This window comes from Ovis aries, chromosome 7 (assembly GCF_016772045.2).
Source record: "Ovis aries strain OAR_USU_Benz2616 breed Rambouillet chromosome 7, ARS-UI_Ramb_v3.0, whole genome shotgun sequence".
In the NCBI taxonomy this organism is placed as follows: domain Eukaryota; kingdom Metazoa; phylum Chordata; class Mammalia; order Artiodactyla; family Bovidae; genus Ovis; species Ovis aries.
In genome coordinates, this window is record NC_056060.1 from 67,802,339 (window position 1) to 67,814,897 (window position 12,559).

At 39.5% G+C, this 12,559-nt stretch overlaps 1 protein-coding gene and 1 non-coding gene across 2 annotated transcripts in view; both read right to left on the bottom strand.

Moving 5' to 3' along the window:
- EXOC5 (exocyst complex component 5) overlaps positions 1–2,840 on the bottom strand; it is a 144,787-nt gene extending 141,947 nt beyond the window's left edge. Inside the window, exon 1 of the mRNA XM_060418093.1 lies at positions 2,725–2,840. The gene's annotated coding sequence lies outside the window, so the exon portion shown is untranslated. The remainder of the gene's footprint in view (positions 1–2,724) is intronic.
- Positions 2,734–2,840, bottom strand: LOC114115974 (U6 spliceosomal RNA). The gene has a single exon (XR_003590074.2). It is a non-coding gene; the product is annotated as a U6 spliceosomal RNA (small nuclear RNA).
- Positions 2,841–12,559: the final 9,719 nt, after the last annotated feature.

The following is a 12,559-nucleotide window of genomic DNA, read 5'->3' on the forward strand; positions in this document are numbered from 1 at the left end:
GAACTATCCTCCACTGCGAGTCATGATACATATTGCAGAAATAAGCTTTGTTACGCAGCTCCTATAAGCAGCTGTGTATCTTCTTTGCCCTTTTGGAAAGCCCATATCCTAACACTATCATTCAAATAATACTCATCAGTTAAGATTCTGTCAATACTAGACCATGAGGACTCCTTAATAGAGGTTTATGAGCACTGAAGAAAACTACTCTAGAATGACTCACCATTCCTCATATTGGAATTAAAAGCAGGCATAGTTTTCTGCATGGTGAAATGAACAAAACTCCTGCAGCATTCAGTAAGTTATTTTACTTGTTCTTCAGTTGCTAAGTTGTTTCTGACTCTTTGTGACCCCACGGACCGTAGAAAGCCAGGCTCCTCTGTCCTCCACTATCTCCCACAGTTTGCTCAAATTCATGACCACTGAGTCCAATATTCATTGGAAGGACTCTTGCTGAAGCTGCAGCTCCAGTACTTTGACCACCCGATGCAAAGAGCCGACTCATTGGATGAAGTTCTTGCTGCTAATTTTGGATTCCTTCTCCCTGGGAACTGCGGAAAACCCTTAACCAAGGATAGCTTGAAAAAGGGTTATAAAAGTAATTTTTCCTCTTTCTGAGGACCCTCTTTTTGTACGGCCAACTGAATTCCTGCCTATATTTCATGTTCTGATATCTGTGTTCTTATTTCCATTAGAGATTTTCCTAGGCACCCTTGCATAACAGCAAATACTTATATAAAGTTTATTTTGTACCAGATACTGCGTACCATTATAACTGCATTATACAGAAAAAGAAAATAAGGCACAGAGAGGTTAAAAATTGGCCCAAAGTCACATAGCTAATATGTGGCAGAACCTGAGGATTCAAATTCCACATGATTTGATTAACTATTGTTATATCGTATTTCTAAGTACCAGGTACGTGATCACAGAATTCTGAAGGCTTGCTCCCACCAGTATGCTCAGAAAAATAACTATTTCTATTCTCCCTCTGTTTTTTGAATCCCATTTGGCATTCTAAACACAAAATTAGTTTGGGTGGAGAAGGTCTATGAACTATGAGAAGTAACAGCACCACAGATACTATCTCTGTGTGTTTTATCGATGAAACTAAGATCTCTGAGAATTAGCTCCTACAAAATTGCATGCAACTGCCTTAAACCTCTTATTTTCTCATGCCCTTAATTTTTAGGGTATAGTGAGTTAACCAAAATTACAGTCCTGTTTAAGTGTCAGGAAATTAAAATTTGTAAAAGGCCATACATGTTTTTAAATTTAATCATTAGACCAAGTCCTGCCTTTAGCAATTCATTAATTTTTTTCATTTTTAAAAGTAGCCTTTTCAATGAGATTTAATAGATCACTTTACTAATTAAAAAAAGATATCAGAAAAAATTAAACAATTTCCATTTTGAGACACAAATATATATATATATATATATATATGAAGAGTGAATCCAGAAGAAAATATTTTCAGTGTTTCTTTTATAGTAGATCTATTTCCTTGCTTTCTTATCAACTGAAACCAGGCCATATGGTTCCAACAATGGAAAACAGATTCACTTCTTTTCAGGATTAACAAATAGATTTGAAATACATGCAGAATTTATTATATGGCTGCTGACACTAAATTTCTTTTCAAAGCCACACTTCCATCACTTAATAAAAAGATAATACATATTGACAAGATTTCAAATGTCTATTGGAAAAAAATAACAATTAAAAATGTTGAATTATTTCTTCTGTCTTATTCAAACACATTTTATTGTTGTACAAGATTGCCCTCTTGTGTTTTCTCTAGTAAAGTCATTATCATTTTTTATCAATTTAATATTTGACTTGTAACTTTTTAATCTTAGCAGCAGCAGCAGGAGCAGCAGCAGCAGCAACTTTTCTTTTTTTTTCTTTTTTTTTAATTTTTTAAAATATTTTTTATTTTTATTTTTTAAATTTTAAAATCTTTAATTCTTACATGCGTTCCCAAACATGAACCCCCCTCCCACCTCCCTCCCCACAACATCTCTCTGGGTCATCCCCATGCACCAGCCCCAAGCATGCTGCACCCTGCGTCAGACATAGACTGGCGATTCAATTCTTACATGATAGTATACATGTTAGAATGCCATTCTCCCAAATCATCCCACCCTCTCCCTCTCCCTCTGAGTCCAAAAGTCCGTTATACACATCTGTGTCTTTTTTCCTGTCTTGCATACAGGGTCGTCATTGCCATCTTCCTAAATTCCATATATATGTGTTAGTATACTGTATTGGTGTTTTTCTTTCTGGCTTACTTCACTCTGTATAATAGGCTCCAGTTTCATCCATCTCATCAGAACTGATTCAAATGAATTCTTTTTAATGGCTGAGTAATACTCCATTGTGTATATGTACCACAGCTTTCTTATCCATTCATCTGCTGATGGACATCTAGGTTGTTTCCATGTCCTGGCTATTATAAACAGTGCTGCGATGAACATTGGGGTACATGTGTCTCTTTCAATTCTGGTTTCGTCGGTGTGTATGCCCAGCAGTGGGATTGCTGGGTCATAAGGTAGTTCTATTTGCAATTTTTTCAGGAATCTCCACACTGTCCTCCATAGTGGCTGTACTAGTTTGCATTCCCACCAACAGTGTAGGAGGGTTCCCTTTTCTCCACACCCTCTCCAGCATTTATTGCTTGCAGATTTTTGGATCGCAGCCATTCTGACTGGTGTGAAGTGGTACCTCATTGTGAAAAATATGGAACGCTTCACGAATTTGCGTGTCATCCTTGCACAGGGGCTATGCTAATCTTCTCCGTATCGTTCCAATTTTAGTATATGTGCTGCCGAAGCGAGCACAGCAGCAAATTTTCAATCTAAAATTAACTGAGTATTAAATGAACATCAAAGCTGTATGTTCAAAACCATATAGATTAGAAATTAATGTTATGCTATGGTTTCTGGTACATTCTATTCCTTTAAATCTCTGAATTAATCTAAAAAATACTATGGCCTAAAGTTAAGAAAAAGTAGAGTTAAGCAGAATTAATTACATAAAGAAAAATTTAGAATTATGTCAAGAAATTCTAAAACTCTGGTATTAACTACCCACTTTACCAAGTTATGGAAAATGCAATCAATTAGTATAGGTCTGGCACAATATCCTTGCAGTCAGTTTCTCCTTTTAGATACTTAGCTATTATGGGTACATAAAAGCACTATTATAATTTTTTAATTATTTTGAAAAGTTTTTCCTTGTATGTTAGCAATTTTCTTTTAAAAGTTACTTAATTAACAAATACTCTTGTATGTTGAAATGTAAATTTGGTACACTCCTTGTTTGTTAAGGCAAATTGGTAGCATAAGTTAAAAAATGCTTATCAGGTTTGCTCCTAGGAACTGGTCTCAAAAGCACGAACTTAAATACCCCCCAAATTTAATGCCTGTAACACTTATCATAGTATTATTTGAAGTGCTAACACATGGGCTACCCTGGTGGCTCAGCTGGTAATGAGTCTTCCTGCAATGCAGGACATCCCAGTTCAATTCCTGGGTCAGGAAGATCCCCTGGAGAAGGGATAGGCTACCGCTCCAGTATTCTTGGGCCTCCATGGTGGCTCAGACGGTAAAGAGTCCGCCTGCAACAAGGGAGATGTAGGTTCGATCCCAGGGTTCGGAAGATCCCCTGGAAGAGGGCATGCAACCCACTCCAGAATTTGTGCTTGGAGAATCTCCATGGACAGAGGAGCCTGGTGGGCTACAGTCCATAGGGTCACAAAGAGTTGGACACAACTGAGCGCCTAAGCACACACAAACATGGCTGTGTGTTGAATTAGAGTGGAATATAATGACACAGAGGAATTTTTTGCAACAATTGAAATTTAATGCAATATTTAAAATAACTTTTTTTACAATGCTAAGTTTTAAAAATTCAGGATATAAATGTGTGTGTGTATCATAATGATCTAAAAGCGGTTCTCCCAAAACTAAAGAAAGACTAAAATGAAATTCCTTAAAATATTATTAATAATGGTGGTTGTCATTTGGGGGTAGCACTATAGTAGGTTTTTCTATATTTTTTTACTTTTCTGTATTTTACCATGTTATTATGTTGAATACTATATTACTGTTATAATGGGGAAAGTCCCTATGTTCCAAATATCAGCAGAATGAGGTACTGCCTTCTTTATATAGATCAGGAATTTCCGGAGCTTTCTGTATAAGCTCAGAAAGCTTTTTTAAAGGAAACCAAGACTTCAGCAACTAGCACAGGATGTAGCCAGTTGAGCCATTGAAGAAGAGTGGAGGGGTCTGTAGATCACTAAAAGAGTGGGAAAAGTTCTTAGGATGGATACTTTCTCTCCAAACACTTGATCCTTTGAAAGAAAAGAGAAATAGAGCCTGGTGATGAATTCCTTCTCCAAATACATGAAAGAGCAAACAAAACAACAATCACTTATTAAGTGCTAAATATGTGATGTGTGCTAAGTTGCTTCGGTCGTGTCTGACTCTTTGTGACCCCATGGACTGTAGCCCACCAGGCTTCTCTGTCCATGGGATTCTCCAGGCAAGAATCCTGGAGTGGGTTGCCATTTCCTTCTCCAGGGGGTCTTCCTGACCCAGGGATTGAACCCAGGTCTCTCGCATTGCAGGCAGACACTTTAACCTCTGAGCCACCAGGGAATCAAAACACTAAGGGTTATCAAAAGTCTCTATAATAAAATGAATTTATTTATGTGTAGGCTGTTATTTCAAAATTGGTTTTAAGACTAAAGGGAGAGCATGAATATTTTTCATGTATCACAGATATACTTAAAAATATTTTATACTGAATAGACTTAATAAGGCAATGACCTTTAATGCAGATGCTATGAAAAATACTACAAAATTATAATCTTAAATTTGACTTCTCAAATATCTTTATGTTCAAAATTTGTCATATTTCTCAAGGGAAAGCAATTTTATTAAAAAATATTTACTTAGAAAGTAAATTAATGCACATATTATTAGGTTAAGCACAAATAAAATGACATTTTAAAGCAAGATTAAAGGATAGGCTAGATGCAATCAACTAAGCGTATAGTTACTTGAAGTGGATTAGGCAAGAGGCTAACTTGCACAGAATTACCTCTTGAAAATAGTCAGGCATAAGCAGCAGTTTAGACTGCCTGTCTGGGAAAATCCCTCACCTGCACTACCTATCTCAATACATCTAGGAAGTTCCTTTTTCCTTTGCTTTAACAATAGGTCCAGTGATAAGCAAAACTGCCCTCCTCCAAAGCTCCCTGAAGTGCAAAAAGACTAAGAAGATCAAAGAACCCATTAGCCACTCCCTGAACTTCAAAGGTTTCTCCTCTGGGAACTCTGAGGAGCAGCTGTGAGATTGCTCAGAGGCTTCCATTACAGTGTATAAATATATCAATAACATTACAAATGTCTTGGTCACTATATTCTTTTTATATCCTTACGAAGACTGCATTTTAGGTTTCACAGTCTTATACACATATTAAGATGAGTAATAAGCCAAAATATATTAAGACTAGAGATCTACTCAGTGAGCACTGAGACACTCTTCTTAGCATTATGCTTTTGCGCTTTCTAAGTCTAGCTTTTCAATGCCTTGATTATTTCTATACTTCCTCATTTGGAAAAAAAAAGTAACAAAACAAGCATTTTATTTCACATAAGTTTGTGTTTTAATGCAATATTCAAACAAAGTCCACAAAAAAAAAAAATAAGTTACCTTTCCTGGACTAGTTTCACAGACTCAGTCCCTGAGATGACCTAAGCGCCTCTTCTAACTAGCTTTAGGATGGAGCTGACTCTGAACAGCAGGAGAGAGGGGAAAACCTGTGTTTTCAATAATATCACTGAACAAACTAACCCTGAACTTCACCCTACCTCTGATTTCTTTTACATGATGAAGTTCACTTACTTATTTAAAAGCTAGAATTTGTTTTTCTGTAATTTGTGGCCAAAGCACCCTACCAAAATTTGGATTCAATTATTAGGCAGTGGAGAGTCACTGAAGAGGTTTAAGCAGGAGACTGACATAATCAGTTTGCATTAATTACTAGGACAGCAGTGGCAGAAGTGCTGAGGAGGGAGGGGTGGGATGGAAGATTGGCTAAATGTTACAGAGGGCTTATTACGTGCTTTGTATTATACTCATCTAACTCTTTGCATATATTAATTCATTTAACCCTTCCCAAATTCTATGAGGCATGTAATAGATTATTGATGTTCAATGAGAGGAATCAGAAGTCCAGAGACATTAAGCTGTCCAAGACTACACAGCTAGTAAGTGGCAGAGTCAGAATTTGAACCCACTTTAATTATAGACATTTCTTTATGCCTCCCTCTCACCCTCCAAGCCATATATATCAGGAGAAGCTCATCTCACTCTCAGCCTCAAATAGACCAAATTGATATCAAAGTAAACCTAGCCCCTTTCCAATGATTGACACAGACGTAGACTGACAACCCAATTCCGGTCTATTTATACTGCATAGGGTTACTGAGAAAACTGAATGGCTACCGCTCATAACATACTTGGTATGGAGTAGGCCCACAACAAATGCTAGCTACTACTGTTATGATTATGGACCATGATAATCAAGAAAAACAGAAGTGATGTTCAGAGAAGGAGAGCAAAGGAGAGTAGAATGGCAGAAACCAAGGGAAGAGCTCTCGGTAGAGTACATCAGAATCAAACAACATGGAGGAATGAAGTGAAATGAGAGTCAAAAAGAAAAGTTCATTGGGTTTAGCCTTTGGGACATAATGGGTTACCTTTGCCAGAAAGGGGTTAGTGGAAGGGCTGAGGTGGAAGTCAACCAGTTGAAGTGCAAACTTGCTCCTGAATTGGAGACAGTGACTACCTATTTATTGCAGATTAGCAGTTTCACTGTGATGTAAAGGCTGGGTCTCCAGATGGAGCACATTTATAAACTTTGAGCACTGTACTGGTCAAGGATAGTCGCTTTTGGATGAAGTAAGCCTGGAAGATACGTAAAATAATTCTCGAGTGCTGCGCTGAGAGTATAGCTAAACTGAAAACCCTGAGTTTTCAATGCTTTAATCAATTCAGTTCAGTTCAGTCACTCAGTCGTGTCCGACTCTTTGCAACCCCACGAATCGCAGCACGCCAGGCCTCCCTGCCCATCACCAACTCCTGGAGTTCACCCAAACTCATGTCCATTGAGTCGGTGATGCCATCCAGCCATCTCATTCTCTGTCGTCCCCTTCTCCTCCTGCCCCCAATCCCTCCCAGCATCAGAGTCTTTTCCAATGAGTCAACTCTTCTCATGAGGTGGCCAAAGTACTGGAGTTTCAGCCTCAACATCAGTCCTTCCAATGAATAGCCAGGACTGATCTCCTTTAGGATGGACTGGTTGGATCTCCCTGCAATCCAAGGAACACTCAAGAGTCTTCTCCAACACCACAGTTCAAAAGCACCAATTCTTTAGCGCTCAGCTTTCTTTATAGTCCAACTCTCACATCCATACATGACCACTGGAAAACCATAGCCTTGACTAGACGGACCTTTTTCGGCAAAGTAACATCTCTGCTTTTTAATATGCTATTTAAGTTGGTCATAACTTTCCTTTCAAGGAGCAAGCGTCTTTTAATTTCATGGCTGCAATTACCATCTGCAGTGATTTTGGAGCCCAAAAAAATAGTCTGACACTGTTTCCACTGTTTCCCCATCTATTTCCCATGAAGTGATGGGACCAGATGCCCTGATCTTCGTTTTCTGAACGTTGAGCTTTAAGCCATCTTTTTCACTCTCCTCTTTCACTTTCATCAGGAGGCTTTTTAGTTCCTCTTCACTTTCTGCCATAAGGGTGGTGTCATCTGCATATCTGAGGTTATTGATATTTCTCCCAGCAATCTTGATTCCAGCTTGTGTTTCGTCCAGCCCAGCGTTTCTCATGATGGCTTTAATGTGAGTGAGTGAGTGAAGTCGCTCAGCTGTGTCCGACTCTTTGCGACCCCATTGACTATAGCGTACCAGGCTGCTCCATCCATGGGATTCTCGAGGCAAGGATACTGGAGTGGGTTGCCATTAATATGCAGGTACAAATACATAACTCTCCCCAGTTCAAATAGAAATATATGAATCAGCCTGTCTATGTCTTTACGCAGGTTATGAAAATTAGAGTGAGGTTGAAAATAATGGAAATGGGGACCATTTGACCATAGTGCTCTTTGGTTCCTCATGTTTTTCTGGGGCCTCAGTTCTACAAACAAAATCTGTGCTTATAATTGGGATTGCCAACCAATGTTATCAAATGGAAAGATGGTCAAAGAGTAGACTGACAACATTTGCCCCCCTCTCCCCACTCCCACAAGTTCAAAGGGAAGAATCAAATTGTTAACGAAAGCATTTTACCTGTGAATCTCACAGTGTTCTAGGATTACATGTGGCAAAACAATATACTAATCTCCATCCTTTGATTAAATTCTATAGCCCTCAAATTTGATGTATGCCTCTTTTTTTTTCTTTCATCTAGGATAAAACAAAGCTAAGGACACTCATATTTATGGCTTTATGTATTATAGGATTAGTAGGATTAAGAACCACATGGCACGTAAAATAAAACTACACAAATATTTCAGTTATTCAGTATGTGTGCCTATGGTACATACTGTTGAGTTAAGGGAACTTAAAGCATCTCTCCATTATTCATATCATCATTCCCACAGCTATGTTTCAGGTAGGAACACAGCTAGGTCTCCCCTATAAACCTTGGCAATAAGAGGAAAATGTCTTCCTGTTAGAAAGAATTAGAAAGGAACTTATCTCCTTCTAAGCTAATTTCAGGAAGCTGCTTTAGGATGCTATTTTGAAAATGCTGTTGGTTATTTTAATTTATTTAATGAGGAGTTTTCTGCTTCTAAAAACTAAGGTGTGTCCCTTCACTGTTCAAGAAAGAGCAAAGACAAGAGTAAGGAAAAAAAAAAGTGACTACTGCAACACAGTATATTACCAAGCAATGAAAATACCAATTATTCAGATAGAGAAGTATCACTGTAGACTTCCCCTGCTCTAAGACCATTCCTTCCTATGCAGTCATTGCTCATAGTGATAGTCGTCTTTTCAGAGCGTCAAAACAGGCTGCTGCTGCTGCTAAGTCACTTCAGTCGTGTCCGACTCTGTGCGACCCCATAGATGGCAGCCCACTAGGCTCCTCTGTCTCTGGGATTCTCCAGGCAAGAATACTGGAGTAGGTTGCCATTTCCTTCTCCAATGCATGAAAGTGAAAAGCGAAAGTGAAGTTGTTCAGTCGAGCGCGACTCTTAGCGACCCCATGGACTGCAGCCTACCAGGCTCCTCCGTCCATGGGTATTTCCAGGCAAGAGTACTGGAGTGGGGTGCCATTGCCTTCTCTGTCAAAATAGGCAGATATGCCTAAAGAAATAGATAAATAGAACTAATTCTATTTCTTTGCCTAAAATAATGCTATTATCATATCAGCATATTACTCAAAAACGTGAGTAAAAAACCCTGAATATTCATTGAAAGAACTGCTGCTAAAGCTGAAGCTCCAATACTTTGGCTACTCGATGTGAAGAGCCAGGTCACTGGGAAAGACCCTTATGCTGGACAAGATTGAGGGCAGGAGGACAGAGGATGAGATGGTTGGATGGCATCACTGACTCAATGGACATAAGTCTGAGCAAACTCCAGGAGTTAGTGAAGGACTGGGAAGGAAGCCTGGCATGCTGTAGCCCATGGGTTTGGGAAAAAGTCACACATGACTTAGTGACTGAACAACAGCAACACGAGTAATAAAGAAAAGATTTCTTAAGTAGAAGGACAAATTTCCTAGAGAAATCATCTTATTTAGAAGCTCATCATTGATATTTAAACACTGGGATATAAAGCAGAGAAACTGGAGCTTAGATAAGCAGAACTCTTATTAGTTTATTAATTAGCAAGGAGGCCAGAATTTATTTGTAATTATAAATATCCTAAACTAATGAAGGAATAGCATAATTTAGTCAAAAAACTTAACAAGACCCCTTTTTATGCGTTAGATAAGTGAACACAAAATGAATGACTCAGTTCCTGACCTCTAGGAGTTCTTTACAAATCTCATCTTTCTGAAAATATCTTTTAGAAAGAAACAACATCAAATCAGCCCTCTAGTGTGAGAAAACTCAATGACAACATACAAGGTAGAAAGAATTTGAACACTTGTGGCCACTCCTTCAGGACAATGGAATTACATCTATTTAAGGACAAGCTTATATTCCACAGTTAATGAGTAAGAGAGTTTTCTCAGCAAAAATGACACTTCAACCTGTCTTGAGGAAATGGTGAGACCATTTTGGCCAGTTTTTCCTGCATGACTTGAATGGATCATTGTTTCTTTGGCTGAAGACCGAGGTTATACTTAGAAACTATGTGGTTTCAAAATACATATCTTTAAACATTGTGTGTTTACATTTGGAAATATGGTTTTGTCTCGCATTTTTTAAAAACCCATAAATGGGATCACAGTGTACTTATTATTCATCTCATTTATTTACCCTTAAGGAACTTAGGAGGTCCTTCCACATAAGCACTTGTAGCAACTTGCAATTTTCCAGAATGCCCACATGCTCTGTAAGAACTTTGCTTCTCCTCAGTCAAGAGGTAGGGTCTATTTCCCCCTCCTCTGGAACTTGGACAGATAGAATACAGTAGAACCAACACTGTATAACTTCTAAGGCTCAGTCATTAAAGGTATATGCTTTTTACCTGGCTCAATTTCGGTCTTGGTCTCTGTCTCTCTTGGCATACTTGCCCTTGGAACCCAGCCATCAGGTTGTGAGGAAGCCCCAAACCAGTCCATACTAAGAGACAACATGGTCTACATTAAATCAGACTGAGGTCTCCAGCCTGCAGCCTCCAGTCAGCATCAAACATCAATAGGAGAGTGAAAAGTTTTCAGATGATTCCAGTCCTCAGCCTTTGGCTCTTCTGGTTGGGGCTCTGTGCATAATGGAGTAGAGAAAGTCATCTCTGTTGTGCTCTGTGTGAATTTTTGACCCATAGAACCTGTGAGCAATATAAATGATTGTTTCATACCACATTGGGGGGGGTAATTTGCTACGGAGCCACAGTAATATGAAGAGTACTAGTATAAGTTTATTTCAAATGATACAGAATGAATTGTACTGACAGATACTCAGATGACTTGGAATTATTTATTCCCTGGTAGCTCAGTCGGTTCTTGCCTGGAAAATCCCAGGGATGGGGGTGCCTGTTGGGCTACCGTCTATGGGGTTGCACAGATTCAGACACGACTGAAGTGACTTAGCAGCAGCAGCAGCTCAGTCGGTAAAGAATCTGCTTGCAGTGCAAGAGACCAGGATTCAATCCCGGTCGGGAAGATCCCCTGGAGAAGGAAATGGCAACCCACTCCAGTATTCCTGCCTGGAAAATCCCATGGCCAGAGGAGCCTGGCAGGCTACAGTCCAGTGGGTCGCAAGAGTCAGACACAGCTCGGTAACTAAACCATCACCACCACCATTCCTACTATAGAGAAGGCTGAAATAAATAAGTTTCTGCATGTCTATTTGTCCAAATATGTATTTCTTTTTAAAAAAGACATATTTATTATTTTGCTGTGTTGGGTCTTAGTTGTGGCACACCGGATCTTCATCCTGGTGCCTGGGCTTCTCTCTAGTTGAGGCAGGAGGGCTTAGTTGCCCCTTAGCATGTGGGATCCTATTTCCCTGACCAAGAATGGAACCAAGGTCCCCTGTGTTGGAAGGTGGATTCTTAATCACTGCATCGCCAGGGAAGTCCCATAAATGTATCTCTATAAAAACCTATAAAAGAGTTAAATACACATATTTAGGACAGTGCCTAGCCCAAGTAACACATTATGTTATTGTTATTATTATCACTATAGGTTGACCTAGATTGTTGTTGTTTAGCCTGTAAGTCGTTTCTCTTTCGTGACTCCTACCAGACTGTAGTCCACCAGGCCCCTCTGTCCATGGGATATCTCAGGCAAGAATACTGCAGAGGGTTGCCATTTCCTTCTCCAGTGGATCTTCCCAGTCCTGGGATTGAACCCACCTGTCCTACATTGACAGGTGGGTTCTTTACCACTCAGCTACCTGGGAAGCCCTTGTCCTTCTAGATAGGTGAGAGTTTTTCTTTAACATCTTCAGTGACAGGGATGCTAACAATTTTATCTAACAGCTATGCTACATTGTATCCTATTTTTTTAGTTTAGATTATGGCAAAAATTAGTCAGAAAATTATATCTCTGAAAACATCCATCTATTGCACACGTGCCCAGCTCTACATTCAGCCTAAAAGACTTGTTCCGTGTGCTGATGCGTTACACTACCTGCGCTCCTCTTAGAACAGAGCGACTGAACATCGCGTCTGTGGACCAGAGCCGAAAGGGCAGAGCCTCGCGCTCTGGATCGGAGGGCAGTTCTTTTCCCTCTGCCTCCGCACTGGCAGATTACTTGGCAGAGGGGACAGAGCGGGGCGGGGGCAGGTTCAGGACACCTTTTGGCCGGTGCTTCTCACCTATCACAATTCAGTTCACAAGTTTAGGAATGTG